The sequence below is a fragment of the Pinus tabuliformis genome, chromosome 8 (assembly GCF_031772625.1).
Source record: "Pinus tabuliformis cultivar Carrire ecotype Pingquan chromosome 8, CPIR1, whole genome shotgun sequence".
NCBI classification, from domain to species: Eukaryota; Viridiplantae; Streptophyta; class Pinopsida; order Pinales; family Pinaceae; genus Pinus; species Pinus tabuliformis.
In genome coordinates, this window is record NC_142294.1 from 1845917598 (window position 1) to 1845930956 (window position 13359).

General features: G+C 40.6%; 1 pseudogene; it reads right to left on the reverse strand.

Moving 5' to 3' along the window:
• Positions 1-9471: 9471 nt before the first annotated feature.
• On the reverse strand, positions 9472-9988 carry LOC149243644 (annexin Gh1 pseudogene; annotated as a pseudogene).
• Between the last annotated feature and the right edge of the window lie 3371 nt (positions 9989-13359).

Genomic DNA, 13359 nt, shown 5'->3' on the forward strand with positions numbered 1-13359 from the left:
CCTTATTATCCACAAGCTAATGGTATGGTTGAATCCATCAACAAAGTTTTAGTCATCATGATCTGACGAATCATTGGGATTCATCAGTCGAATTGGCATAACATGCTATTTTCAGCGCTTTGGGCGTACCGAACTTTAGTAAAAACATCAACAGGGTTCACTCCTTTCCAACTAGTTTATGGTCTGGAAGCTGTGTTACCCATTGAATGCGAAATCCTGTCACTGTAAATGGCCATCGAGTTACTTCCAGCCACTTCCGAAGAGGAAAAGCATTTTTTATACTTGGCTCAATTAGATGAGAATCGACGTGATGTCGCATTGGCGATCGAGACTCACGCAAAACGTATGAAAGCTCAGTATGATCGAAATGTGACCCCTCGAAATTTTTCGGAAGGAGAACTAGTCTTAGTTTATGATCAAGCTAATAATAAATTAGGTGCTGGAAAATTCGTTCCTATGTGGCATGGTCCCTATGTTGTCAAGCGAAAGCTAGCAAAAGGGTCCTATGAATCGGTAGACTTTGACGGGGACTCTTTGGGTAAACCCAGAAATGGTATCTACTTGAAGAGGTATTATGCTTAAAGAATGGGTATGGAGATTTTTAGTTAGGATAGCTTTTCTTTCTAGCTAGTGTGTTTTAGTTTAAACAGTGTGCTTAGCTTAGAGAGTGTTTTTTCGTCATTATTCCTGCTTATCTTGGTTTTACTCTTGATATTGCAGATGTCGATGCCTCTCCAAACATACATTGGTTTCGCTGATGGTGCTTGTCGTAATACACGGAACATTTCTTCCGCAGCTTGGGTAATCTATTCACCCTCTGACGAGTTAGTATCTATGCATGGGGTAAGCCTCGGTCAAACAACGAACAACATTGCCGAGTATAGTGCAGTGATTGACTTATTATCTGAATCTATTTCATTTGGGATTCGGAGTTTGATAGTGAGGTTAGATTCTGAACTCGTTGTATTACAGCTTAATAGAGTGTATGCCATTAGAAATCCAGTGTTATTAAGATTATTTTTGAGAGTGCGTCTCTTGGAACGCGAATTTGATTATATTGAATATCAGCATATTCCAAGATCTTTAAATACATTAGCAGATGCAACTGCTTCTCGAATGTTAAGTAGACATTTGCAATAATGATACATGTAAATTTAAAACCATTCCATAACATGATTTACAAGATAAGCCGGTAATAGTGATATATATATATATATATAAGAGTGTGTCAAAAAATACATCGTCCTCGATCATAGGTTGAAAAATACCTTATGATCGGCAAAAATGATAAGTACAAAAAACAAAAATGTCATATGTGCCCACAATAGGTGATCATCCTATCACTGGTGATGATCTCGATAAGAAACCACTGCACGAGCCACCTTGCAAAGGAACCTCCTAAAAGGTCCTGGGACCCCAATCACATAGCGCTGAAGCTGACGAGGAATGTCGTTTATAGTGGTCTTCGAAATATCTCTTGTCAAGCACTTGAGATGACCCTCCAACTCAGCCAAAACCTCTGTTGATTCGTCCTGTGGGGCTGGCGCGGCTGCAACTGGTTGTTTCCTCTCGTAAGGCCGGAGAGCGGCTGGTCATAGTGGACCCACATCCGCATTTGAAACTTTTGCTATCAATTTTGGGACGATGGAAAAATAATAATAATAAATTAAAATAGGAAAAATTTTGAAAATAATTTTACCTAAATCATCCCACTGCTCTCCGGGTGGAAGAGCCATGTCTGGGTCACCACAAAAATCTAACCCAGCATAAGGGAAGTCCTGAATAGAAAAAACCTGGTTTTCCAACCATTGGAAATACTCAGGTTTGAATCGAGCAACCTTTGTCCTCTCGTTTAGATGACGGGCCATAAATGCGACCCATCGCATCAGTTTGGGCTCTCGAGGAAGCCCAGATCCAACAGTAAGGTGTTGTAGGATCAACATGGGAACCCTCTCCAGACCAAAACTCACAACCAAAGCCCCATAACCAAAGGTCTTTAGTTGTCCGTTCTTGGCTCTAGTCATTTTGCCTTTCACATTGGCCCACACAACATCGCACCAATTAAAGATGGTGCCTCGAAAGCAATCAACTACCATACGCATTTGGGATCGGGTTGCAATATGTAATGCGGCACCCCCGCAAAGTCTGGTGACAGTAAATGCGATCACCATGAGTTCAGGAAGGGATATGGTTTTTATGTCTATCCCTTTGTCTCTAGCCTGGCTGTTGCAGAACTCTAGCCGGAGGCTATTGACAGACTGGCCACCTGGCCTAGCCCCGAATAGAGTCAAGTCTTCACCTCTCTTAGGCAAACCAATCAAGAAATATATGTCTTCCGGCTCGATTTTGAGCTGGTGGCCACCAATTAAGAAGCACTAGTCCTGTATGCTCCATCTGTCAACCAACCACTGTAAGAAATCCACCTGAACCCTCATGCCAGGAATGGCCCAGAATTTGTACAAGTCGCATGCCTTCAAAGCATCAAGCGAAGGTTGATGATTCCATGCGGAAGCATCCACATCCTCATGCTCTCGTTCATGCCAATCTAGCATGATGTACTCTCTGCATCAAGTAAAAAGATAAATTAGAATGCTAGAAATTATTTTGTTTGGGCCAATTTTGAGAAATTTTGGGTTAAAAACCCTTGCAGCGAGGACCGCACCCTCTGGGTTAGACACAGTGCATGGTTCCACACCTTGTCTACATGGAAGGTGCGGACCCCTAACTTTTTCCCAATGGAGAAAAAGTCGGAGTCCGCGGACCAGCATTGGTACACCTGCGGGCCCCCGTGCACGGATTTTAAGCCTAAAAACCCTCCAAAAAATGAAATGAAAGCCTAAAACAAGAAATGAAACGATTAAAAATGAAGATTAGGATGATGTGGATTACTTGGAGAAGACGGCGTTCGATTCCGACGGTTGGATTTTTTGCAATCTTCACGGGAAGTTTTCTGAACAAAAGCACTATTTTCTCACCCAAAACACAAACGGTAAAAACGAATTGACGAAGCCCCTTTTTATAAGTTTTTTGAGTAAATAAATTGCAAATTTGTTTATGTTTCACTTTGGAAAGGTATTTTTGCAACATTTTTATCCATTTCAAGTAGGTATGAGTAATGCTTGCGTTTTTGTTCAGGATAATGGATTATTCAGGCGAAATCTATCATTTTTAACGAAAAAACATTTAGAATCACCTTTAAGCTCTTTTCTGACTCCTAAAACATGAAAAGATCACCAAGTTTTTCTTTTAAACTCATTAAAACGGAATTAAAAGACGGTCCACTTACACCTCTTTTCTAATCGTAAAAACATGAAAAGATTGCCGGATTTTTGTCCTTTCAAATTCGATATTGGTTACAAAATGACGTGTCGTTGATCGTTTTTTTACTTTTTCGGATCAAGGGCACTAATTACGAAAAGTACTCCTTGGTCGTAAAGATCAAGTGGTTCTCTCAAGTATTATTTTATACTTTTTCGGGCTTGGGAGACACAAATTTACGAAAAAGGTCAACCCTGGAGTCTTTTTAAGTTTTTTTAGACTCTCTAAAATTGAAAAACGCTGAGTTTCTCCTATACTGGACTCGTTAAAATTTCACAGTAAAGGACCTGTTTAATTACAAACAGGAAGGAACCAATCCTTCTTAGGGTTCGAATTTAAACTAAGTTGGACTCATCTGAAGGATGAGCTTATAATCAAGAAAAAGTTATCCTCCTCAAGCTTGTCAAAAATAAAGAGGTACTTGCCAGAAATGGTGGGGGAAAAGACAGAAAAATGAGCCTGTTTGTCATACTTTGTAACCACTCTTGAACACAACACTTTTATTCACCTAGGTTGGGAAATCCTTTTCCTAACAGTTGATCAAACCACATTGAAAGTCTTCAGCCAGTTTCTGGGTATTAACTTTGGGTCAATTGTCACCAAGCCATCTGTTGTGTCGTTATGTGTTCAGGAGGTCACTACCAATAAGCCATTCATCTGCAAAATATATGTCATCCATCTTGACCATCCCTGAGTCAGTCCTTGCAACTAAATTTCTTCAACTTGATCTATGATTTCGTGTTGTGGGCTTGCCTGTGACGGATCGCTTTCTATCGACTTCAACTCATTATCTAGAAAGATGATCTAGAAATTGTCAGTACCTTGGGATCTGCATGCCTCAATGGCGGGTTTCGCGCCTTTGACGACATGTTGCATCATTGACCTTCGATCAAAGGATTCCGTGACATGTTCGACATCAACACATTTATTCACATCTCATGGATTGTACTGGGTACTTTGAGAGCCATTGACATCACTGGTGGTTTCTCTCACACTTGTTAACAGTTTACATCATTGACTGGTAATCAAGTGGTTTCTACCATGTTCGACTCCAACACATTCATTCGCATGGATAGAATCGTACTGTTTTGGGAAGTAGAAATGAAGACCCTGGATCTAGTTTCCACAATCCAGGCTGCGAGGAATTTTGTATTCATTATATAATGGATTATTCATAAACATATGGCTGCGTCCATACTGTGTCCACATGAGTCTATACTTGTGATGTTTTACAAGATCATTCCTGTATCAGAGCAGTAGTTAGTTTTCTAAGTCAGTTTTGATATGAGTATGGGACTGCCTACCTCAGCGATGATATGATCTCATATATATATCTTGCATTGAATGTTTTTACAGGTTCCAACCGAGCTCTCCATAAGATGATCCTCGAAATGATAAAGTACTTCACTCTTCCTGAATGATAAATGAAATCCTCATCTACTACAGACTTCGCACTTTAGGGGGCAATCCGTTACACAAAAATATCGTCATCATGATTATTTGCAGTCAGTATGGGTCTATCATCACTTGTACTGTCCTCCTAAGCAAGTCTCAGACCTCAGCTCTTCAAGTCAAGCTTTGAAAATGAGAGAAAGACATTGAAAATCAATGAAACTCTCGTTCTGCACTTTCTCTCACTATTGCCTGCGGTCCCGCACCTTCTGTTTACAAAAACTATGGACCTGCCCACTCTGTCCCTAAAGGTGTGGGTGCAGACCCCTGTGAAAGTCAAAAAGGCATAAGTTTATTCTAAAAAACTCACTTTGGGTTAATTCTAGATGATTCTAGAAGGAATTTTGACGTGGATTTGCCACTCTTAGGTGGTTCATGCATCCCAAAAGAGAAGGAGCTAATCCATTGATGAGAGGAGCTATCCCTTTGAAGGAGGGATTTATCACTTTGAAGGAGTACCTAGTAACTTCCCTCCATTGCACTATAAATTCAGGAATTGGGCTGGTTGCTGGAGAGGTTAGAAGCTGAACATTTTTTAGGGTAAATGCTGGTGAAATTAAGACTTCCTAGTTGAGCTTAAGAGGAGAGATCACATACCTTTTTGGCTTCATTAGGAAGAGAGTGAAACTTGTCAAAGTAGAGGAGACTTCTTGCTGGACCCTAGGAGGAGCTTGTATAGCGTCAAGGCACAGGTTGTAAAGTTCTTCTTCTTTTGAATTAATACAATCAAACTCATTTTTCTCAACAAATGGTCTCATGTTATTTGTTTCATGAACTCCTTGACTTTCATGTTAAATATGTTTTATGATATTGGCTTTTCAGGTGCTATTTAATTTGTTTGCTTGTTTGTGTTTGCAGATTCGTGACAAGGGAGCTCATCTGGATCGAAGGAGCGAGGGCATCCACAAACTTGCGTTGGACCTAAGGTAGGCCTAAAACACTTGTTTTCCTTTGATTACAAAAGCATATTTAGAGAAAGATAGTGTGTGATTGGTTTGCTTGTCATTAGGTCTTCTTTAGATTCTAGGAAGGTCTATCTTTTCCGCAAGATCGACTTATTCCGTGTGACAATGCCTCAATGGCAAGTTTATCACTTCCGGCGACAGGTTCACATTACTGACCTTCGACCGAAAGATTTTGCGTGGTGTTTGACATCGACTCATGTATTCACACCACGTGAATTGTACTGCAGTACCTTGAGGGCCATCATCATCATCGGTGATTCCTCTCGCACTTGTTAACAGCTTACATCATTGCCTGGTAATCAGGCGATGTCCTTCCACGTTCAACATCAGAACATCTTTTCACATGGATCAACTTGTACTTTTGGGTGAAGATTGAACGAGTTTTGAAGACCCCAGATCTACTTTCATCCATCCGGGCTGCGATATATTCAGGAAAATAAATACATCAAATGTACATCATTGTTGCACAGATAATCATCCAAACTAAGGGATGATGGCTCTACCAGAATCATCAGTCTGCACACAGACGGTTGTTTGTCCTATGTACATGCAAATGAATTTATCAAGCTGAGTATGTGAATGCCCACCTCAGCTAGATCATGAAAATATTATGAATATAATTTATTTTATTGTATCTTATTATAGGTCACCTTCCAGTTCGAAAAACCCTGAATCCTCATTATAAAGCATTTCACCCGACATCAAAAAGATTTACGACCTCATGCTTTAGGGGGGGATTTTTATAGACATATTTGGGCACTGCAACCCCAATCACCTATGTCCATAAACCAAGGGCTTCTAAGTCCCTAAAATTGTTGTTTCATACCCTAAAGGAGCAAGGTCAGTTGATTACATCATCTCCCAAAAGTTCTCCATGAATCACTGCTCAGAACTAGTCAAAACTGGATCATCTCACCTGCTCCATGGCTAGGGTGCGATTCATCTCACCTTGTACACACGAGAGGTGCAATGCATACTTAAAATGCCTTCTGTAGGGTGCGATGAGCGAGAATAGACAAATGGCAAAGATATTTTGCTAAGTGGATGATCAAGGAATCTTCTAGAAACTTCTCATATGACACTTGCCTCTCAAAATTCGCCCAGGGATGAGTAAGAGATCAATGAAATCTCCAAGTGGAACCAAGAACTATCAGTGGAATGACACTAATCAAAAACCCAGAGCTGACTCACACCTCTAAAAATATCTATATATGGATCCCTCATCTTAGAGATCCAGAGGCTGAAGGTTGGAATTTGGTAATTTGCAAAGAAGTGTTGTTGGTTTCTCTTTGAAGACATTGTTGGGTGATCTTGATTTGTATGAGGTGAAGAGGGCTTTCAAGCTGGGAGGATGGCGTTGGGTCAGACCAAGTGATTGTAATCCTCTCTTCTACTATTTTTATCAATAAAGCTTGTTGGACACCTAATCCTAAAGGGTTAGTGTGGAAGCCGAAAAGACTAAGTAGTCCAAGAGACCTTGGGATCTGAAACCCAAGAGTCACAACATTGTATTATAAATGTACATCTCCTGTTAATAAAAAAATGAATTCACATGATTTATCTTTCACATCTTTTGTGTTGTCCATGTGTGTCTAACATGGTATCAGAGCCGCTTGTTTTTTTGTGGCTTGTTATGTGCATGTCAGTCCTGCACCTCTGCCCATAATTCTGTGTCTGAGCTGCTCATACCTGAGCACTGCCTCTATCATGCGTTTTTTACCTGAGCGTTGATGAATGCATAGAGGCGTTGTTACTGGTGCCTGACATGGTGACAGTGAATGGTATTAAATGCTGCCCTCTCTCACGTTGCTGACCTGATTCGAAACGCTACATTTAAAAGCGCTGCTCCACCTGCATTTAATACGCTGCCTCTGGCCTGAATACGCTGCCTGACACACCTCTGCTCCTCTGCTCCCTGGCGCACCAGTGCTGCATCCGCTCTCTGCTCTCTGTCCTGACATAAAATCCATATAATGTAGAAACGGTTGAGGACGGGCACCACTGTTGACAGAATGGCACTCGTAGCTATTGCCATGCTCTGTGCGCGATGCCTCCATTCTACTGTTCCGCCCGTCTGTATGTTACAGCAAAAGCCGGGAAGGCTTTTTGGCTTTTTGTAGGTAGCCGTTGATGATGCCTGTGCCTCCACGCTCTAGCCCCTCCATCTATTTAAATACTTTCATTCCCAATTCCGATTATCCATGGAGGTATATTATCTTACATAGTGGTGCATTTTAAACTGATACATGTGTTTAAACTGTTTGTGACTTCAAAGACTATGTATGGTGCGTTTGAGATTTTGTTGTCCGTGGCCTGTATGGAGAATTCGCTGCCCTGGTGCGCTGTCGGTTATAGTGTGAAGTCGAAGAGCCTCCGTAAAGAGTGAAGGAAAGCCTGTGGGTTAATCCTGGGACGTCGGTGCAGCGTGGAACATCGTGGAATTGGTGTGAGGTTTGCATAAGAGTCTTTGCTGTGTGAGGAGCCGAATCCAAGGATAAACTGCCAATTTTCGTCGTTGTTACCTTTAACCTTTTGTCCGCTGCGTTATAGAAATATATATCTGTAGACCGATGCCGAGGTTTTGTATTATTGTATTAAAACCGATGCCATAGAATTATGTATTGAAGACCGATGCCGAGTCATAGAGTTATATGCCGAGGTTTATATAAATTGTATTGATAAACTGTAATGAAGTATTGCTTCTTCCAAGATTCAAAATGTGGCCCTGTTTTACCAATATCCGACTTACCACTTCATCGTTTGAAACAAATCCTCATAAACATACTCATTTTGACTTTATTTTTGGACGAGGTTTGATTATGGCTTCAGAGATTTATTAACCGCATAGTTGAAGAGTTTTAAAGTTGCGTGTTCGTGCTGGTTGCTGCATTGCTCAAATACTGGTGATATATGTGAGTTGGAGCGTTGGTATATGTTGGGTTATATGACCATGGTATGTGCTGGTGTATGATTTAATGTGCATCCGTTGGAATGAAGTCTCCTGTACTGTGCATAACTATTTGGATTGAGATTGGCTTCGTTTTGATGCACTGAGTACATTCGACTATACCCAAGATTGTGTGTTGAAGTTGGAAAGTGCGATGGAATGTTGAGCCATCCTAGCCTCTCTTGAAACTTGTGCATTGGTGTGTTGTTCAAAATCTGTGCGCTGGTCCTTTTATTAAGTGTTGGTTTCTCTTCTTAGAACCAATCCCCTATGCATTTTGTTGAACGATGATATTTTCTCTATGGTTAATTTCTGTTACGATGTATTGTTAAACGTCGTGTGGTATATGTGGTATGAATGCTGGTCATTTCTGTTGGGATCCGAGAGTGAAGTACTGACTGTGTATACTTTCCGGAGCTGCGTTGAAGACCAATGCCTGAAGTTTATATAAACTGTAATAAAGACTGCGTTTTATTGTAAAATGCGACTGCGTTTTTATTGTAATGAAGACTGCGTTTTTATGACTGCGTTCTATTAATGAAGACTGCGCTCATTGATTCCTCTGAAGCCTGAAGCGTTGATACGTTTCTGGTGACTGCGCTTTTGGTATTGAAGACTGAAGACTGCTTTTGGTTCTGTCAAATTTACAATCTTACCAGCTACCAAACGAGTCTAGAAAGGTGTGGAGACAGGAAATGCTCAGCGGGATTCCAGGTCAATGCTCGGACCTGCAAATGCCAACGGCCTTATCAGGGAAGACTAATGTTCAGAGCTCCCACATTTTCAGATTTAAACAATAAAACGACATTCGACGGGCTGGTGGAAACTCTTGGGTTCAATCTGTCTGTGGACGTGTATCTGTTCTCCCTCCATTGTGTGAGCTTTTTGAAAATCTTCAGCCACGTCTTCTTCGAGGGACTTTTTGTACCGAATATGATATGCTTGCCTCACCATCAATAGTTCAGCCGAAGATCGAGCACTGGAAATTTCTAAAAGCAATATATTCTTTCCATTCCACTTCTTTATTGCATCATGAGATATGACCGCATCACGTTCAGCTGGATCTTGTACCCAAAGGAATACAGCTTTCTCAAAGTCACTTGAAAACTCAGATTCCAATCGCTTCAAGAGATCCTCTTCATACAGTTGAAAATAACGTTGACGGATTACTTTGCGCTGCAGTTCTGTGTCCTAATATTTGTATGATTGACTTCTCATTTGTGCCCCACTCTTCAAAAGCCTTCCTTAGGCGTTCAGAGTCTTCAGATGGGGTCGGTATTGGAACTGGCACTGTAATTGTTGACATCTTATCGACAAATCAGATACCTCGCACAATATCTTCAGCAATGCAGGTCGACCAACTTTACCAAAATGTAATTTAAACTGAAATCAAACTTCCTCATCTCATTGGATGTGTGGCTGTATATATATTGAAGACACTCCATATTTATTTCTCTGTCTTGGAGCTGAATACGTTGCATATATTATCACTGTGGTGTTTTCTCTGTAATGATGGAGCTTCTTTGATGTTATAACACTTATCTACAGCCACTGTTCTTCCTAACATTTGCTGGTATTTGCGGATTTTTTATTATTTAGCAGCTTACATTTTTCTGTGGGATTTGGAGATTTTTAAGGTGTAGAAAAATGGCTAAGCTTGAAAGAATATTAGAATTATTGAGAACTCTAATCATGTCCACTGCTAACAGCACAGTCAAAATTAACAAAGCCTCTCTTTCAGACATTCAAACATGTCTGCAATATGCACAAGAAAAGATAGAGTTTTTGCAGCTTGAATCACAGCTACAGCAGGAAGAATTACAGCAGTGGAGTCATCATTCTGAACCTGTTTCTGTTCAGAACAATGAAGCAGACTCCCATAAACAGCAAGTCAATATTGTTCAAGTTCATTCAAATTCAGTACCCAATAAAGCAGCCAGTGTACATGCAGATGCAGAAACTCAATCTGCACTTCCCAAGCCCATCATCAGACCTTGGGAACAGCTTGTCCACAACAAGCACAGAACTGGTCTTGGATATGACAAGGACTTGTCCTTTCATATTCCAGACTATTCCAAGCCCATTCAGTTTCAGAGTGCTGGATTCATTTATGACAGTTCACCTGCTCCTCATGACAGTTCAGCTTCAGCTGTTCCAGACTCTGCCCCTCTTCCACAGCAACACCAACAACAACAACAACAGATTGTGAAATTCCAACACTGTGACCGAGTTGGCCATTTGAAAGATCACTGTTTTGATCTTCATCCATGTAAGCACTGTCATAAAACCAGCCATTCTTCACACAGATGCTTCAAAAACAAACGTCCTGCAAGAACAAAGATTCATCTTGGATGGATCGCTTCTTGGCAATGGGCATCAACAGCCAAGAAGATATTCCAAACACATGTCAGAACTTGTTCCAGAGTATTGAACAGTCTTGCAGTTGAGTTTTCTCCATCTTCTCACCTTGTATCTGACAGGGGGGGAAATGATGGTCATCTACAAGCTTCAAAGTCACATCAAGCGAGCCTGAGCCACAACCTGCCACACCAGTTTCAGAGTTGTAGCCAGCGACAAAGATGCCTGAACATGCCTTCAGTTGGCAATCTGGGACACTTCCTCTAGCAGAAGACTCCAGCTTCTTGCCAGTTTTGGAATAATTCCAGGAATCGCAGAGTTGTTGGTCATCCTTAAACCATCACAGATTGAGAACACTTCCTCTAGCAGAAGACTCCAACTTCTTGCCAGTTTTGGAAGAGTTCCAGGAATTGCATTAAGCATTCCAGAGTTGTTGGTCATCCTTAAACCATCACAGATTGAGAACACTTCCTCTAGCAGAAAACTTCAGTTTCTTGCCAGTTTTGGAAGAGTCCCGGGAACTGCACTAAGTGTTCCAATGTTGGTGGTCATCCTTAAACCACTGCCCTTTATACCAACATTTCATAGAGCACATTCAACCTAGTGCTGCCATGCATTTTTGCACATTTTGTATTACAACTCTCTTCTTGGACTCATACATAACCCTTCGGATTAAGGGGGGGAATGTTGGACACCTAATCCTAAAGGGTTAGTGTGGAAGCCGAAAAGACTAAGTAGTCCAAGAGACCTTGGGATCTGAAACCCAAGAGTCACAACATTGTATTATAAATGTACATCTCCTGTTAATAAAAAAATGAATTCACATGATTTATCTTTCACATCTTTTGTGCTGTCCATGTTGTTTAACAAAGCTATTTGAGTTTTCCTCCATATTCTTGTGTATCTCTGAATATTGTGTTGATATGTGCATTTGTATGGTCAATATATATCTGATCCTATATTTTTTACAGTGATAGATCTCTATGCTTTGATGGTATTATGTTGTTGTGATTCTACAGGTGTTCTTTGAAGCGGGACAAGTAAGGAAGCAGTGGCAAGATTCTGTCAAAGGGGAAAGGAAACAAGCAAGGATCCAAGCGAAAGACTGAGGTTGGTAGTCTTTGCTTCTTTCTCATCTATCTCTCGTAAAGGAAAATACAAGTAACTTTAGTTTGTTTGTTTCTAAGATAGCTACCCGTCTTAGTGGGACTAGCAGTTCTGAATAGACACTAGTTTTCCTGATAACACACTCCACATGTGATCACTAGGCCCTTAACCGTGAGATAGGTGGGAATGATGGTCGAACCGCTGATCTCGGCGGAGTTGCCAGTTTTGACTGTGGGTATTGAATTTAACTGGAAGTAAACCAGATTTGGAGGAGAAAATTATGGAGAGACTGGCAGAATTCATAACTAAGGAAATTTTCGACCAAATGGGATGCAAAAAGAGGCTAGATAGCCATTTTTTGGCATTATGAACTGACGAGAATGGGTTTCAGAGTCAAAGGACCACTTTTGGATAGGATTTTTGCAAAGTGAAGCCTATGGGTGCTCTAGTCAACCAGAGTGTTGATTAAGTTTATGGAGGAGTATGAAGATGGAGATAACCTTGTAGGGGTATTCCAGCCTCCATGTGCTTTCTCTAGCAGCCATTAAAGAGACTTGTTAAGTACTTCAAGTGGATTGTAGTATTGTTTATGCTCTGGAAGTTAGAGTATGGGGTCTTGATTTGAGATCCCTTAGCTTGTTGGTTGTTTCATGAGTAACTGTAGGTTGTCATGTGTTTATAGTGAAGGGGGAACTAAACACTCTTTTTGTCAACACATTTATGTACTCTTTATCTGAAGAATTTTGAGCATAATGAGAAGGGGTCATGTCTTTAAAGCTGATCCAAGGAAATGTACACCAAGAGGGGTGAACTCCTTTATCAATGATTGGTGTATTACTATTTGATGCATGCTTCCAATTAGTTTTTTGGTTTCATGTATTAATTTTTCTTCATGAAACTATCTTAAGAAAAAACACATAAAATTCATGTTTTTACTTGCTATTTTGGAGTAAAACCTAAAGCACATTTTTATATTCTGAATGGGGAATTAGCACATCATTACTAGTCTACCCCAATTCAGATCAGGTTGGTATCAAAGCTATGGTTTTGCTTTGTGCAAGGAGGAATTGGTTGTTTTTTCCAAGTGAATGTGTTTTGAATCTCATTGAGGAGAAGGTTTTGGAAAGGAGAGAAATATTGTTACAATCTCTACCACCAAGTTCTACCTCAAATTGAAATAGAAGCTTCCAGAAAAGCAGGCCCCAAGGAGGA